Source organism: Arvicanthis niloticus, chromosome 24, assembly GCF_011762505.2.
Source record: "Arvicanthis niloticus isolate mArvNil1 chromosome 24, mArvNil1.pat.X, whole genome shotgun sequence".
Classification (NCBI taxonomy): domain Eukaryota; kingdom Metazoa; phylum Chordata; class Mammalia; order Rodentia; family Muridae; genus Arvicanthis; species Arvicanthis niloticus.
The window spans coordinates 27,900,066-27,917,884 of NC_133432.1; the positions used below are offsets into that span (position 1 = coordinate 27,900,066).

Here is a 17,819-nt window from a genome sequence, read left to right on the forward strand (position 1 = left end):
AGATGCCGTGGGGGTGCTGGGAATTGAACCTGGGTCCTCTGGAAAAGGATGCTCTTAACCACTGAGCAATCTCTCTCTAGCCCTTAGTTAACAAATAAATAAATAATAAAAAAAGATTACTCTTCCAGAGAACCCATGTTCAATTCCTAGAACCTACATAGTGGCTTAGATCATCAGTAACTCCAGTTCCAGGGGATATGATACCCTCTTGTAGGCTCTGCAGGTCCCAGGCGTGTATGGTGCACATACATACATGCAAGCAAAACAACCATATACATAAAATAATTTTTTAAGTGGAGGGGTCTGGATTATAGCCCAGTCAGAAAAGTGCTTGTGGTTATGTGTGTGTGTGGTGGCACCAGCCTTTAATCTCGGCACACAGGAGGCAGAGGCCAGCGGGTTTCTACCAGGTCAAGGTCAATCTGGTCTACATAGTAAATTCCAGGCCAGCCAAGGAGACAAAGTGAGACTCTGTCAGCCCAATCTCAAAAAGAAAGAAAGAAAGAAAGAAAGAAAGAAAGAAAGAAAGAAAGAAAGAAAGAAAGGGCTTGCCCTGCAAGCATAGGGCCCAGAGTTCTATCTGGAGAACTCATGGAAAAAAGCTGAGTTTAGCTGGGCTGTTAGTGGTCGCGCTCACATTTAACCACAGTTCCCCTGAGCCAGATGCAGACAGATCTCTGTGAGTTCAAGGCCAGCCTGGTCTACAGAGTAAGTTCTAGGACAGCCAGGGCTACACAGAGAAATCCTGTCTCAAAAAGAAAACAAAACAAAAAAAAAAAAAAAAAAAAAAAAACAAAAACAAAACAAAACAAAACAAATGAGCAAGCTGAGTTTGGTAGTAGGTTCTTGTAATCCCAGCCCTGTGGAGCCAGAACCACACATATCCCTGGGGCTTTCTGACCCACCAATATGGTTGACTTGGCAAGATTGGGGAAGAGCACTTGAGGTTGACCTCTGACCTCCACCGACATGTGCACAGATGTACACACATGAAAACATGCATACATAAGCACAAGAACATCATGCACACATAGACGGGTGGGGTAGTGGGGAGGAACAAGTCCAGGAAAAGAAACTCCAAATGAAAAAACTATAACCATAGTCTGTTACATGTATCAGTTGTAAGTATATAAAAATATAACAGTAATAATAATACTATAGAAAGCTCATACCTATAATCCTAATAGAAAGATAAGACAGGAGGATTGCTCCAAGTTTGAGGCCAGCCTGGCTTATAGAGTGAGACTCTGTCTCAAAACACACACACACACACACACACACACACACACAGACACACACACACATGCACACACACACACACAGACACACACACACACACAGACATCTTATATATACTCAGCAGTGTCTTACTGCTTAGTCATAAAGAAGAATGAAATCATATTATTTACGGGAAATTAGATGGAACCGGACATCACATTAATTAGAAAAGACAGCTGTTGGTCTGGCAAGACAGTACTTGTGACTCAAGCCAGGTGACCCATGTTTGATTCCCAGAACTCACGTAAGGGTAGAGAAACTGACTCCACAAAGTTTTCTTCTGACCTCCACACAGGGGAGATGGCCTTCATGCACACACACACACACACACACATACACACACACACACACACACACACACACTAGTTAATTTTAAACATTTTTTTTTATTAAAGAAAGGGCCAGGTGGTGGTGGCGCACACCTTTAATCCCAGCACTCGGGAGGCAGAGGCAGGTGGATTTCTGAGTTCGAGGCCAGCCTGGTCTACAGAGTGAGTTCCAGGACAGTCAGGGCTACACAGAGAAACCCTGTCTCGAAAAACCAAAAAAAAAAAAAAAAAAAAAAAAAAAAAAAAAAAGAAAGAAAGAAAAAAAAAGATACTTTTTCTCTTTTATGTGGAATCCAGATTTATAAAAAGACTTGAAGTCGAATTTGGTGGCAACTGTTTTAGTCCCAAAAACAAGCCCGGCTGCCAGGCCAGCCTGATCTACATTAGAGAGTTCCAGGCCAACCAGAGCTACATAGTGGGAGTCTGGTTTGAAATGAAGAGATGGCTCAGCCTAAGAGCACTGGCTACTCTTCCTGAGGACCACAGGGTAGAGCCCAAACATTTGTAACTCCAGCTCTAGGGAATCCAGAGCCCACTTCTGACCAGCTCAAGCACATGCATGGTGCATAGACATACATGTAAGAATAACAAGCAAACATATATGTCAGGCTGGAGAGATGGCTCAGTGGTTAAGAGCACTGACTGTTCTTCCAAAGGTCCTGAGTTCAATTCCCTGCACCCACATGATAGCTCACAACCATCTGTAATGGGATCTGATGCCCTTTTCCAGTATGTCTGAAGACAGCCACAATGTACTCATATAAATAAAATAAACAAATCTTGTCGGGCGGTGGTGGCGCATGCCTTTAATCGCAGCACTAGGGAGGCAGAGGCAGTTGGATTTCTGAGTTTGAGGCTAGCCTGGTCTAGTGAGTTCCAGGACAGGCAGAGCTATACAGAGAAACCCTGTCTCAAAAAAACAATAAATAAATAAATCAATCTTAAAAAAAAAAAAAAAAGAATGTATATGTCAGAGGGTTATACTGTGTCACACACTGTGACATACTACAGCTTCCATAATGAGATGTTTTCTATTTGTGTGTGTGTGTGTGTGTGTGTGTGTGTGTTTTATTTTGGGGGGAAGTTGTGAAGGCAAAGGGTAACTATGAGGAGACAGGAAGAGTGTGACTGGGGTACATGATGTGAAACTTACAGAGAATCAGTAAAAAGTTAATGTTAGGGGAAGGAGGGGGAGTGGGTGGGTGGGTGAGCAACCTCACAGAAGCAGGGGGAGGGGTTGGGATAGGGGATTTGCAAAGGGGAAACTGAGAAGGGGGATAACATTTGAAATGTAAATAAATGAAATAACCAAAAAAAAAAAAAAAAAAAAAAGTTAAAAAGAAAAAAGATAGAAAGTCTATGTATCCCCCTAGCATTTCAACAAAAATTCAAGGTTGTCAGGTAGGTAGCAGGTTCGAGGCCAGCCTGAGCTACACAAGACATTTTTGAAGATGGTCACTTTGGGACACTGAGCACTCTGGGTGGGAAAATTATTGATTGGTGTTTGATTAGTGAAATCTTGGAACTGCTGCTTTAAGATTTTTTTATTTTTTTATTTTTTTGAGATAAGATCAGCCCGGGCTGATCTGGAATTTTCCAGGTTGCTGTGTAACTGGAGATTGCATTGAACTTCTGATCCTTCTGCCCCAGGCAGGCACTCTTCCATCTGGTTTTGTTGTTGTTTGTTTGTTATTAAAACAGTCTCCGCCAGGGAGGTAGTGGCGGATACTTTTAATCCCAGCACTCTGGAGGAAGAGGCAAGCAGATATCTGAATTTGAGGCCAGTCTGGTCTACAGAATGAGTTCCAGGACAGCCAGAGCTACAGAAATACCCTGTCTTAAAAACAAACAAACAAACAAACATCAGTCCTACTGTGTAGCCATGATTTACCTAGAATTCGGTTACATAGACCAGCTGGCCTCGAACTCAGAGAGCTGCCTGCCTCTCTGTTTCTTCTTGAGTGCTGGAATCAAATCCAAGGTCTCACACATGCTAGACAAAGCCCTCTACCACCTGAACTACATTCCAGTCCTTTTGAGGATTTCCTTGGAAGTTGTCTTTGAACTTGTAGTAATCCTCCTGCCTCAGTCTTCCTGAGTGTTGGGATTCCAGACATGAGCCATCACACTTATTTTTTTTTTAACTTGTTAGTCATGAAATGGATATTAGTGGAGAAAGAAGTCTACACACACACATGAACAATTAAAGTAACAACTTCCTGCTGGCATGGTGCTGCAGCCTGGAGATCTCAGAATGATCAGCAGCTCAAAGTCCCACATGTTTAATTCTAACACACGGCGAGAGGGCAGGTGGCGATGTACGGATTCAAATCTATTTTTCTGGTTCGTTTCACATTTTTGTTGGAAGGAGAGTGGTGGAGGGAGGAAGAGACAGACAGACAGACAGAAATGGAGAGGGGCATGTATGGAAGTCAGAATACAACCTCTGGGAGTCAGTTTTCTTGTTGCAACTGTGTGTGGATCCTGGGAATGGAACTCAGGTCATTAGCACTGGCAGCAAACACTGCTACCCACTGAGCCGTGGTGCTGGCCCCCCGTTTTCTGTTTTTTAAAAACCTTCAGATTATATATAACACCGAACTATTAAGAAACAGATACACTCAGAAACGGGAAGGAACCCACTAGAAAACACAGCTGAAGGACTTGGCAAACAGTCGGCTGGGAGAAGGGCGTAGAGGCGGAGCTGAGCGGTGACAAGCCTTCCAGCACACCCTGGCTTTTAAACCTGCGCCTACATCTAACCTGACAAATACACAAATGAATTAATTAACTGGAACCAGGCAAGAAGGTGTTCTTTGGTGGAAGTGAGGTCTAGGTGGAGTCCTGGGACATTCTGTTCTTTTGCATTTTCAATTAAGGGCAGGGCTGATCAAACAGCGTACTGTGTGTAGTGCCTAGTAAGACACTAGTAAGAGTTGTGTGTGACAGCTATACAGTAAAGATATGGTAGGACCAGCTGAGGTGGGAAGACAGTGTGAAGAGAAATAAAGAGTAACAAGAAAGAAGGGACAGCAAACGGGATCAAACACCCCAAACTCAGAGACACAACCCGGGTCCTTTTTATTTTTTAAGACATTGATTGCATGTGCTACAAGCTTGTCACAGTCCATAAGCCCCTGTGCAGGACATAGGACAACTTGCTAAAGTTGGGTCTCTCCTTCCGCCATGAGTCCCGGGGATTGAACACAGGTTGTAAGGCTTGGTGGCGAGTGTCCTTGCTTGCTGAGCCATCTCACGGGCCCATAACTCAGATTCTTAAACTGACAGTGAAGAATGTTGACAGACAAGCCCAGCCTTCACCCCGTTACGTCTCAAACTGGTGTCAAAAGGCCCAGAGGGAGGTTATTACTGCTAGACTCGATTATACCAAAGTGATATTCTGCTCAGCTGGGCATGGTGGCACTCAGTCATCCCAGAAATTGGAAGGAGGAGACAAGAAACTCAAGAGTTCAAAGCTAGCCTGGGCTATGCAGTGACACTGCCTTAAAAGAAAAAAAAAAAAAAAAAAAAAAAAAAGACAGCATCTGCTGGGTGTTGGTGGGATGTGGTACCTTTGATACCAACACCGGACAGGCAGAGGAAGAGCCCTGAGCTACAGAGAAAGTTCCAGGCCTCGTGAAACAACAACAAAGTAAATGAAAAATAGTCTTTTATTTAACCACTCATTTGGTAATGACCGCGTGTGTGTGTGTGTGTGTGTGTGTGTGTGTGTGTGTGGTGTGCACTCGTGTGTAGCCATTCACATATAAACAGAGGCTAGAGGACAGTGGAAGGCATACTTTATCACCCTCCAGGTTATTCGCTTGAAACAGGGTCTCTCTCTGAACTTGGAACTCAGCTGGCAGTCAGTAAGGCCCAGTGACCCTCTTGTCTTCTCCCAGGGCTGGGGCTACAGGTGTGTGGCCACACCTGTCTTTATTATGGGGCTTAGGGTCATATGGGAACTGGACCTCAGATCTCCATGATTGTACTTACAGGAGGTATGTAAGGACTCTTAATCACTGAGCCATTTATCAGTGGCTTCCCAGGCCACTATCAATGGCCTTTTAAATATTATGGCCTCATGACATTCTTATATAGTTGTATTAAGTTGTCATTTTTCTCTTGAGCTGTTAACTTTCCTTTTAAACAAGGTATATGGGAAACAGAAGACCCGTGAGAGTTCATTGAGGACCACTTTTTTCTTTTCTGGTGGCCCTCGGTAATAGAACTCAAACATTGTGCATGATAGGCAAGTACTTTTCAGCCCCTCCCTGGGGGATTCTAGGCAGGTGCTCTACCACTGAGCCACGCCCCCCAGCCCCTCCCTGGGGGATTCTAGGCAGGGGCTCTACCACTGAGCCACGCCCCCAGCCCCTCACTGGGGGATTCTAGGCAGGGGCTCTACCACTGAGCCACACCCCCAGCCACTCACTGGGGGATTCTAGGCAGGGGCTCTACCACTGAGCCAGGCCCCAGCCCCTCACTGGGGGATTCTAGGCAGGGGCTCTACCACTGAGCCAGGCCCCAGCCCCTCACTGGGGGATTCTAGGCAGGGGCTCTACCACTGAGCCAGGCCCCAGCCCCTCACTGGGGGATTCTAGGCAGGGGCTCTACCACTGAGCCACGCCCCCAGCCCCTCACTGGGGGATTCTAGGCAGGGGCTCTACCACTGAGTCACACTTCTAAGCCCCTTTTTGGGGGATTCTGGGTAGGCACTCTGCCACTGAGCCACAAACCTAATTCTTTTACCATTTGAAAAATAAGTCAGTTGTTTATGGTTCAACCTGGTGTCACCACTATCTTTGGTGCTGTGCTGGTTGGAGATAGTGTCTATTGAATCATAAGAAGGTCCCACCCTGCTGCACAAGAAGTGGATTTGGTGTTAAACTACTGGGACAAAGTTTGTGAATTAAAGCCTTCAGGGATATCAAGGAACCAGAAAGAGCCTGGCTGCTGCTCTCCTGGAGCCGCACATCTGCTATGGACTGGTAATGTCTAGACAGTTATACAAGGATGAAGTAACCCCCTATTTAGGTTAAGTCGCTGTCATTTGGGTCTGTTTTGAAGCAGTTAAGCTGATATCCTAATTCATCAAGTACACGAGGTAAAAAGGAACTAGATATTTCTGTGAAGAGATCTCAGTGGTGGGGCGCAGATCCTGATACAATTGGCTGAGCAGGACATGGTAGGTGGTTGAGGCTCACAGTGAGCTCGTGAGCAGATGTGCTATTTTGGGGTGGGCCCAGGGCAAACTGCCCTGTTCTTCTGCAGCTTAGGCAAGAGGATGAAGCTAGAAATACTGGTTTCAGAACCACATGTATATATGCATGTGTGGTTCTATTTAAAAAGGTTGTGTGTGCCAGTAAGTTGGGTGTTTGTGTTTCTTTGGTTGCTTTTGTTTTGTTTTTTGGGTCTTTTTGGTTATTGAGTCTCCCCTGCCAACCTCTACCCCCACCCCCACCCCTGGAGACCCCTGGAGCTGAGGACGGAACCCAGGACCTCGCACTTGCTAGACAAGTGCTCTACCACTGAGCTAAAGCCCCAACCCCTATGTATAATTATGTTAACCTTGTGGGGGAAGTGTGTTCATTTTAGGAGGACATGTAGACACAGAGGAGAAAAGATTCTGCTAACGAAGTGTCTTCTATGGGTGAGGTTTGTTTGCAGCCAAGCCTGATGACCAGAGTTCTAGCTCTGGGGCACACTGAGAGGGGTGGGGGGAGGGAGATATTGAGAAAAAGGGAGAGAGGGAGAGAGAGAGAGAGAGAGAGAGAGAGAGAGAGAGAGACAGAGACAGAGACAGAGACAGAGAGACAGAGACAGAGAGACAGAGATAGAGACAGGCAGAGACAGACATGCTCTTCCTGGCAAACAGCACAAGAAGACCCTGTGGTGACTAGGATGGATAAAGTGCTTGTCAGGCGAGCGTAATAGATTTGGAGTCCCTGGAACCCATGGTGAAAGGAGAGAACTGACTCCTGCAGTGTCCTCTGACCTCACACCCAAGTCCACATGCACACATCATACAGACACATCATACAGACACATAGGATTGCAATAATAATATTAATAACAATAACAACAATAATAATACTTTAAAAATAAGAGTTGGGTATGGTTCTTAATACAACAGCAGCAGCAGCAACAACAAACAATACTTTAAAAATAAGAGTTGGGTGCGGTTTTTAATCCAGCACTCAGGAGGCAGAGGTAGGCAGATCTCTGTGAACTCAAGACCAGCCTGGTTGACACAGTGAGTTCTAGTCCAGCCAGGGAGAAAGTGTGTGTGTGTGACCTGGTCCTTTTGCAAAAGTAACACAAAATAAAAAGGCCAGCACTCGTAGGCAGAACCATGCCAGGGTCTACAGGAGGAATTTACAGCTATTTCCTGCTAAGCATTAAGATCATTTGATTTAGGACTGTTTTAATGATTTAGTCTATTTTTAATTATGTGTATTTGTGGGGGGGGGGTACTGAGGGGGTGGTGTTCACAAGAGTGCTGGTGTCGTGGAGGCCAGAGGCATCAGATCTTCTGGAGTTGAAGGGATGGAGATATGACCGGTGATGGGAACTGAACTTGGGTCCTCTGCAAAAGCATTTATGGTCTTCAATGCTGACAGCAGCTCTCCAGCCCCTCACGGGAGGGGCTCCTTGTTTGTAACACAATGTTGGCATTCAAACCAGATATTCTTTGTTGTAAGGAGGGGCTGTCCTGTTAGTAGTGCCTCAGGCTTCTGTGGCTCAATGACCTGCCTTGATGACAACCAAGAATATTGCCAGCTGTCCCAGGTGAGGTGGGGAGTGGGCAAGATCACATGGGTGAGAGTCATATTCTAACTACCAGAGAGCACACACAGTGGGCCTACAATCTCTTCTTGGGCTGTGTACCTAGATCACTTTCTGGCCGTCTTCAATTATCCTTTTCACTCTCTGCGAGGGACAGCTGCTGCTGCTAGCCCCCTCTGGAGGGTATCTTCTCCACTGAACCCCATCTGGTGGTTTTATGTTTCTGGCTTCCAGTAGCAAAGGCTAGCCTCCCTGCTGACTTCCTGGGTCTTCCTCTCCTCAACTCCAGAGAACCAGAATGGTGTGTGAGCTTAAGAGATGGCTCAGGGGTTAAGAGCATTTGCTACTCTTGCAGGGACCTGAGTTCAGTTCCCAGTATCCCCATCCCAGAGGCAGGTTGACCTCTGTGAGTCTGAGGCCAGCCTGATCTATATAGCAAGCTTCAAGCCAGTCAGGGTTGTATAGTAAGCAGCTATTTAAAAAATAAAATAAAAATAAAATAAAATGGGAGGGGCTAGAGAGGTATGGGGGGGGGGTTAGAGCGCTGGCTCCTCTTCCAGAGGACCTGAGTTTGATTCTCAGCACTCACAAAGCCATTTACAACATCTGTCACTCCAGTTCCAGGGGATCTGATGCCTTCTTCCAGTTTCCACACCAGCCACACAAGTGGTACATACACACACAAAACACCCATACGCATAAAGCAAATCTTTTGAAAAATTAAAAAAGAGACATGTGGTTGTTCTGGTGGCCGACAGGGTCACTGTCCCTCTTTCTTCAAACTTCCTCTGAGGCAAAATCAAAGAAAGGGAATCCTTCCTCATTTGTGTGTTTCTTTCAGCTACAGCAGCAGGCTGGAGAGGGAAGCACCAACTAGACATAGGAAGGGACTGGGCCGCCCCCACCCTAGGGTTTCAGAGGCTAACTTGTCAGTGTTCAGCTGCATTTTGCTACCTTGGGGCTCCTTTCTGCCTCCGTGTTGTCTGTAAGAAGCTTCCCGGAGCGGAGCAGGAGAGATAGCTCAGTGGCTGAGCGTGCGTGCTCTGCTCTTCCAGAGGACCTGAGTTTGGTTCACTATCCAAGTTCAGTGGTTCATAGCTGCCTATAACTGTAGCTCCAAGGGGATACAACACCCTGCTCTGTCATCTATGGACACACACACACACACACACACAATAGATTTAAAAAAAAAAAAAAAAAAAAAAAAAAAAAAAAAAAGGAAGGTTCCATTCAGAGCTCTCTTGATTCACTTAGCTACGAAGCAAAGCAAGACAGCCCAGATGTGATGGTGCACATCTGAAATCCAAGCACATGGGAGGCAAAGGCAGGAGGATCCGGAGGAAGGTGACCTTTGGCTGCATAGCAAGTTGGAGGCTAGCCTGAGCAAAATGAGACCTTGCCTCAAACAAAACACCACACCCAAGGTGGGAGGGTGTAAGAGAAGGAAGCTGGATATGATGGCAAACACTTGTAATTCCAAGTGCTTGGGAGGTTGAAAAAGAAGGGTCATGAGTTCAAGATCATCCTGGGCTGAGGCAGGCAGATTTCTGAGTTTGAGGCCAGCCTGGTCTACAGAGTGAGTTCCAGAACAGCCAGGGCTATACAGAGAAACCCTGTCTTGAAAAACAAAACAACAAAAAAACGAAACAAAAAAACACAAAAAAGATCATCCTGGGCTCCATAGTGAGTTGGAAATCAGTCTGCATAGATGAGAATCTGTCTCAAAACAAAACAAAACAAAACAGTGTGAGAAGATGGTGGGTTTTTCCTTCAGATCTTTTTACTCCTTCAGCCCAACCTTGAACTGTCGAGAAGGGGAAGAAGGGAATGTTTTCCTTTATCTTTTTGCTGTTGTGGAGATCAACCATGGCTGTTTATGACCCAAACGCAGAGATATCTTTTAAATTGCTAGATGAAACGGGTAAATTTTGATAGGAAGGGGGGCCCCGAAATAAATAAAACTTTCCCTCTGATTCTAACTTTTCCAGGTTTCCCCCCTCGTGACCGAAGTTTCTGGACTGTGTACGTGTCCCCGTCCCACCCATCCCTGAGCTTTAAGGAAGGAATGCCAAACACAGTCAGGAAAGGTCACCATCTGGTCAGTGGAAAGTTTTTGATATGGTGGCAATGCCATCTCTGGAACTTCCGACCTGTGGGTTCTGGCTGTTAGCCATTTTTGGTAACCAGAGATTGCCCCGGGGTGGTGACAGAGGACACAGTGTGGGTAGATGAGCCCAGACAGCATGCTGTGCACCCTCACAGAGGTGGCAGAGACATGGAAGCTGGACACTCACGGTGGATTTTCACTCTGTTGGTCTGTGCACAACAGAAGCCAAAGCCTGAACAGGAAGTGCTGGGATCCTCTCCACTGGGCTCCTTTACTTCCTGTGAGCTGTAAGTGGTGTTTAGAGGAAGCAACCAAGCTCACACAGGGATTCTATGTTTTCTAGGGCAACTAGCCCAGGCTAATCCACAAATCAGGACAATGGGAACAACCCAATGTGGTGATTCACTTCTGTAATCCTAGGCTTGGGGAGGTAGAGGCAGGAGGATCGGAAATTCAAGGTCATCCTTTTTACATTGGGAGGTCAAGGATAACTTGAGCTTTGTGAAACATTGTTTTAAAACCAAACAGGTCCAAAGTTACCAATCACTCAGGGTTAAGGAACTTGCCACCATGGCCTCAGTTTGACTCTCTGGGCTCACATACTGGAATAAAAGAAGGGACCCCCCCACAAGGTCTCTGATTTCCGCCCATGCCATGGTGGCACATGTACACTTGTCTACATACCTATCTACATATAAAAGCAAATAAATAATGTAATACAAATTAAAACTAAAGAAGTATGGAAGGCTGGGAGAGATGGCCCAGGGCTTAAAGTCCTTGCCACATAAGTGTGAGATTCAAAAGTGAGAAAATATTGCTAAAAGTCCCTTCCCTAGGAGACATGTAAACATCTGCCCTCCCTCCTGAAGTACCAAAGACAAACCAATAAATGAAGGAGATTTGATTTTACCAGTGCTCACGCAGGGGAACCAAGGCACTTCTGGGGTTTACTTATGGAGCAGAGGATGTTATGGGCAAGAGTGTGAATGATTTTGAAGCATATCTTAAAGCACCTACAATTAGTGCCTGGCTGGGCATTCCTGTGAGGATCCCAAGATCCTCACCCACCTCCTTCAGTGAAAGAAGGTCAACAGTCACAAGCCCAGCTGTGGTGATCTTTTGCAAGCAAGCAGATCCGAACTCACGAAGATGCCGACAGTTTGGCTGGGAGGATAGTCTGTCCGACAGAGAGCCTGAGTTCAAATCTTCTGAACCCATGTAAATTTGGGCACCATAACACACACATCTATAATCCCAGTGTTTGTCCGGTGAGACGGGAGACCGAGGCAGGGGGATACACTGAAGTTCACTGGGCACACAGCCTGGTATATAAAGCACTAGGCAGCAGCAGCAACAACAACAGAGAGAGGGGTAAAAGTGAATTCTGGAAGCTGTTCTCTATCATCCACGGGTGTGCTGTGGCTCATACACAGCCACCCTTACACACGATGGTGTGCATACACACGATGGTGTGCATACACACATACATCTTGTATACACACAAGATTCTTTTTTTTTTTTTTTAAATGGGCTTCTCTGTGTCGCCCTGGCTATTATGGTTCAGCAATTAAACCATATGTAGCACAAACGTGAGGACCAGGTTCAAATCCCCGGAACCTCTCAGTGGTGTTGTGATAATCACTTGTAATTCCAGCGTTGGAGACTCGAGTAAGCTGGTTGGGAAGGAGTAGCTCTCACCTGCAATTCCAGCTTCACATAATCTTGGAGGGAAGATGAGTTTATGGCTAGCCTGAGCTATACAGAGGAACCCTGACTCACAAAACCTGTGGGGCTGGCAAGATGGCTCAAAAAAACAAAAACAAAACAAAAAACAAACAAACAACCCCCCCCCAAAAAAAAACAGTTCAAGGAGCCGTCCAAGCCTGGCCACCTGAATCTGATCCTTGGAAACCATCTATTTCTGGCTTACTCGGAGTCTCCAACACTAGAATTACCACAGTACCACTGAGAGGTTCCGGGGATCTGAACCTAGTAAAGGTGAGAAGAGAGAGCAGACTCCACGCCAATGCCCTGGCACTCAAGCCCCTCCCCCCCCAACAATATTAACAAATACATACATTTTAAAACATGCCGAATGACCTAATTTTGTTTTCAATATAAGTACACATATGCAGAGAAAGTTTTCTGTCATATACAGTAAACTGTGACTTGTGGGCGGTGGAAATAGATTGTTTTACTTCTGCTTTTTTAGCGCCTGCAAATTTTCTACCACACACATACATCGCTTCTGAAAAAAAAAGAAAATCAAAAGATTGCTGCCTAGAAGCTGAGTAAACAGCTCTGTTTGGTAGAGTGCTCCCTAGAATTGCATGAAATCTGTCACGCTGGCTTAGGCTTGCACTCTCAGTGCTCAAAAGATGGAGCTAGGAGGATTAGACATCCAAGGTCATCCTAGGCTATATAGTCATTTTGAGTCTAGCCTGGGCTACATCAGACTGTCAAAGAAAAAAGGGGAGTGGGGTATTTTTAGAGCCAGGGTTGTCCGGGACGGGCGGGACTTCCTGGGCTATCTATTCCCAGTGCTCATATTTTTTTCCAAAGGAGAAAAAAATTTTTTTGACTCGTCATACTGACTTAAAATAAACACTTTTGGAAATTGTGGAAAATTTCAAACAGACTCATTTGCAGACAAAGCATTGTCAGTGAACACTCGTGCGCCCATTGTCCAGTCTCCGGGGATTGCTCATGGTCACCATGGACATCTTTTCCTCTTCTCAGCTCACTTTGAAGCAAATGCCAAGCCTCACACAAGCCATTTGTCCGTATTCCAGCAGCTTCTGAGAACGTTAGGACCCTCAAGGACACACAGCCACAGTAACATGTCGCAATGCACCCAAATTAATAAAGGCCCTTAAGATCATCAAATATCCAACCCAATGGGTGCTCCAAATTATCTCATGAGTGCAATATGTGAACTGTTTTTTTGTTTTGTTTTTGGTCTTTGAGAGTATTGTACTAAATGTCTTTACAGAGCAATAGCCAGCATCCAGATGCATCTGGCAAGACCCTGTTAAAAGTAAAAACATATGCAATGCTTGATAGATTTTCACGTCATCTCTGCACAAGGGACATGCGAATCTTCTGTGTCATTCTAATTTTTAGTATATCTGCTGCCGAAGTGAGGAAGCAATTTTTTGCAAGAGTTTTATTCTGTAATCCACACTGTCCTGGAACTACGTAATTGAGGCTGGCCTTGCACCCACCATCATCCTCCTGCCTCAGCATCCAAGGTCCCTGCTGAGCTTACAGATGTGAGCCACCACACATGACTAAAGAGAAGTTTAAATTTTATTACACTTATTATTTTGTGTATGGACATGTGTGGGTAGCCACATATCACAGTGGGGGTGGAGAAGGCAGAGGCCAACTCGCAGGCAGTTGATTCTTGTTCTCTCTCATGTGGGTTATAGGGGTCAAACTCAGGTCATCAAGCTTGGCAGCAAGCACCTTTACCTGCTGAGTCATCTCCATGGTCCTAAGCAAACTTCTATCTATCTATCTATCTCATCAATCTGCTGTTTATCTATCACCAAGCATTTATCTATTGTCTGTCAGTAATCTATCTAGATATCATCTATCAATCATCTATAATCTATCTATCTATCTATCTATCTATCTATCTATCTATCTATCTATCTATCTATCTATCTGATTTCCAAGACAGGGTTTTTCTGTGTAGCCCTGGCCGTCCTGGGACTCAGAGATCCACCTGCCTCTGCCCCCCCCCCCCCCCCCGAGCGCCAAGACTAAAGGCGTGCACCACCACACTCAGTGGTAAGAGTGTGTACTGTTCATTCAGAGGACCCAAGTTTGGTTTCCGGCACCCATATCAGGCAGCTCACAACCACCTGGAACTCCAGTTCCAGGAGACCCAGCATCTCTCAGAGCACCTGTTCTCACCTGCACACGCTCACACAAGACATACATGCATACGTATAATTAAAAATCATTATAAAATGTTAAAGAAGAATCACAGGTGGGCTGGGAATGTGGCTCAGCTGGCAGAGTGCTTGCCTACCATACACCAAGGCTGGAGTGTGATGCCCAGCACAGTCCTAGCACTCGGAAGGTAAGAGCAGGAGAGGTAGAACTTCAAAGTCATCCTTGGCTACATATTAAGTCTGAGGTTGGCCTGGGATATTGGAGGTAAAAAATAAAGGAACCGTGTCTCATGTCTTTCTGTGGTTTTTGTTTTGTTTTTTTTTTTTTTTTTTATTTTGTTTTTCAAGACAGGGTTTCTTTGTGTAGCCCTGGCTGTCCTGGAACTCACTCTGTAGACCAGGCTGGCCTCAAACTCAGAAATCCACCTGCCTCTGCCTCCTAAATGCTGGGATTAAAGGCGTGTGCCACCACTGCCTGGCGTGTCTCATGTCTTAAGCAAGGGAAAAGCAATGACAGGTGCCTGCAGCTGTCTTCTGACCACACGCTTGCCCTAGTACCTGAATTCAAAATGTGTACAATCATACACAGACACACGCACACCCCTTAAAAATGTTTTAGAATTGGTTCTATTTATCGTTGTTGTGTTATCATTTTCTTTTTGGTGTATTTTAATTTCTCAAGACACTGTCTCACCCTGTAGTCCGTGCTATCCTAGAACTCATTACATCGAGCAAGCTTGCGTCAGACTCATAGCACCCCCTCCCCAGCCTCCTGAGTGCTGGGATTACAGATAGGAAGCTCAACAGACGACTTTAAAGTGAATTTTATGTGTCTGTTTGCACCCAGTGTGTGTGGGTGTGAGTGAGTGCAAACGTGGAGGTCAGAGGTCCACCTCGGGTGCTGCCCTCAGGTGCCTTTCACCTTGTTTTCTGATATGAGTTCCTTTGATGGCTTGGAGCTCACCAATCCCAAGCTAGGCCATCTGACCAGCAATGAGCCCTTAGGGATCCACCTGGCTTCACCTCCTTTGGGCTGGGATGAAAAGTGTGAACCACCACACAGCTCTTTATGTGGGTTCTATGGATCAACTCAATCCTCTGTTTGTCTTGTTATATTTTCGTTTTTCAAGACAGCGTTTCTCTGTGTAACAGTATGGTTGTCCTGGAACTGGCTCTGTAGACCAGGCTGGCCTTGAACTTAGAGGTCTGCCTGCCTCTGCCTCCAGAGTGCTGGGATTAAAGGCCTGTGCCACTGCGCCTAGCCAGACTCAGTCTTGCTTCTCACTCAGCAAGCGCTTTACAGTGCTGCGCTATCTCCATGTCCTTAATTTTACAAACTTACTAAGTTTTGTTTATTTTGCGTGAGGGTGGGTGTGGCGAGGGATGTCGGCATGTCACAGCCTGTCTGTGGGCGTCCATCCTCCCTTTCTCCCATGGTGGTCCACGGGATCGACTTTAGGTTGTCAGGCTTGGTTGCAAGCACTTTTATCCTCTTAGTCATCTGGTAGACCCTTTAAAAAAGGAAGGTTTTTTGTTTATTTGTTTGTTTCGGTTGTTTTTGTTGTTGTTTGAGACAGGGTTGTGTGTGTGTGTGTGTGTGTGTGTGTGTAACCCTAGCTGTCCTGGAACTACCTCTGTAGACCAGGCTACCCTCGAATTCTTTTCTTCTCAGACTTCAAAATGGCCACAACTAAGTATTTGCTGTACTTCCTTCAGGCTTTGTCCTCTGTCAAGGTTTACAGATGAAGCATGCTTTCTAGGGTGTCCCTCTCTGTATGCCTTGCCTACAGGCTGCTTAACCTCCTTCACTAATACTGAGAACTGTGATACAAAGAATATTTGTATCTTCCGAATTCTCTTCAGCGGCTTCCATTGTTAAGTTTATTCTATCTTCAGTTGTCTTCACTCTTTACTCAGTGCCACCCTGATGGACTTCGGGGGTTGTTTTCTTCATTATTTCCAACAAGCTGCTATTAGCTCTCTCATGCAGGGTAGTCCCTTCAATAGGTCACAGGATTAGTTCTGGAGTACAAATTCATCAACCAGATGAGAGCTACAGCCTCTAACATACCCCTCCTAACTGGTTAATTCTTCAAGACATAATAGTTGTTTGTTTTGAAACAGTGTCTCCAATAGCCTGAAGCTAGCTAGCTCAGTGGTAGATGGCGACCCTCAGACTTCTGATCCTCCTGCCTCCACCTCCTGAGTGCTGGGATGACAAACACCCTGCAGACACTACCTACTTCCTTCCAAACGACTTTCTAAGGAGCCCCCTTTTCAGTCAGTTCTAGATGCAAGGGTCTCTCTGGGCTCCTTATTCTGATGAACTATTTGATATTTGAGTTCTGTTCTAGGGCTGGCATGTTCCAGTTTTATGCTTTAGTGTTCAGGAAGGCAGGTCACCCTGTTATTCTGTTTCAGAATGTTCTGGTTTTCCCCATTATCATTCTGGATGAACTTTCAAATTTTAGCAAGTTTCCCAAATAACTCCCTTAGGGCTGTGGTAAATTCATTTGAAAACTGCCGTCTTTTATATTCAGCTGTTTAAATGTACAGACAAGTCATTACTCCTTGTGTATTCAAATCTTACCTTTTCGCTTAAAAGTATTTGTGTGTGTGTGTGTGTGTGTGTGTGTGTGTGTGTGTGTGTGTGTGTGTATGCGTGTGCATGCATATGTCTGTCAAGGTCTGAGGACAACTCTCCAGAGTGCATTTCTTCTGTCTACCTTTGTATGGGTTCTGGGAATTGAACTTGGTGCATTAGACTTGGCAGCTAGCACTGAACCATCACACCAGGTGTTTGTTAATTTATCCAACTTTAGTTTTATATTTACTTATTTTATTTGTATATGGAGGTTTGCCTGTTATGTCCTGGGCACCATGAGATCAGAAGAGGATGTCAGGTGCCCTGGAAACTGGAGTTACACATGTTTGGAATCCTTTGAGAATCATGAGATGCTAGGGACCAAACTTGGATCCTCTACAAGAGAAAGTGCTCTTACCTGCTGACTCAGCTCTCCAGCCTGGTTTTGAACAGGGCTGTTCTCTAAATTTCCTTTTCAAAGTGACTTTGTTGGATGTTGGTTTTATTGATTGATCTGATAGGGATTTTAGAGTTCTATATATTTTTTATTAAAGTTATTCCCAGATGCACAATGATTTGTTTTTTTTCCTGGACACCGACCTCAGGTTTGCTATATGCTCATCCTGGCTCTGAATGTATTAGGTGGGCACGCTACCACCTGAACTACATCCCCATATTATGATTTTTTTTTTTTGACGCTGTTATTAACGTACTACTTACTTTTATTTGGTGTTTCTGATTTTTTATTTATTTGTGTCTGTGTGAGTGTGCATGCCATAATGTGCGTGTGGAGGTCATGTGACAACCTGTGGGAGTTAATTCTCCCCTTC

At 45.3% G+C, this 17,819-nt stretch overlaps 1 non-coding gene across 1 annotated transcript; it reads right to left on the bottom strand.

Annotated features, from left to right (window-relative positions):
- Positions 1-13,544: 13,544 nt before the first annotated feature.
- On the bottom strand, positions 13,545-13,650 carry LOC143438283 (U6 spliceosomal RNA). Its single transcript, XR_013107226.1, has one exon. It is a non-coding gene; the product is annotated as a U6 spliceosomal RNA (small nuclear RNA).
- Positions 13,651-17,819: the final 4,169 nt, after the last annotated feature.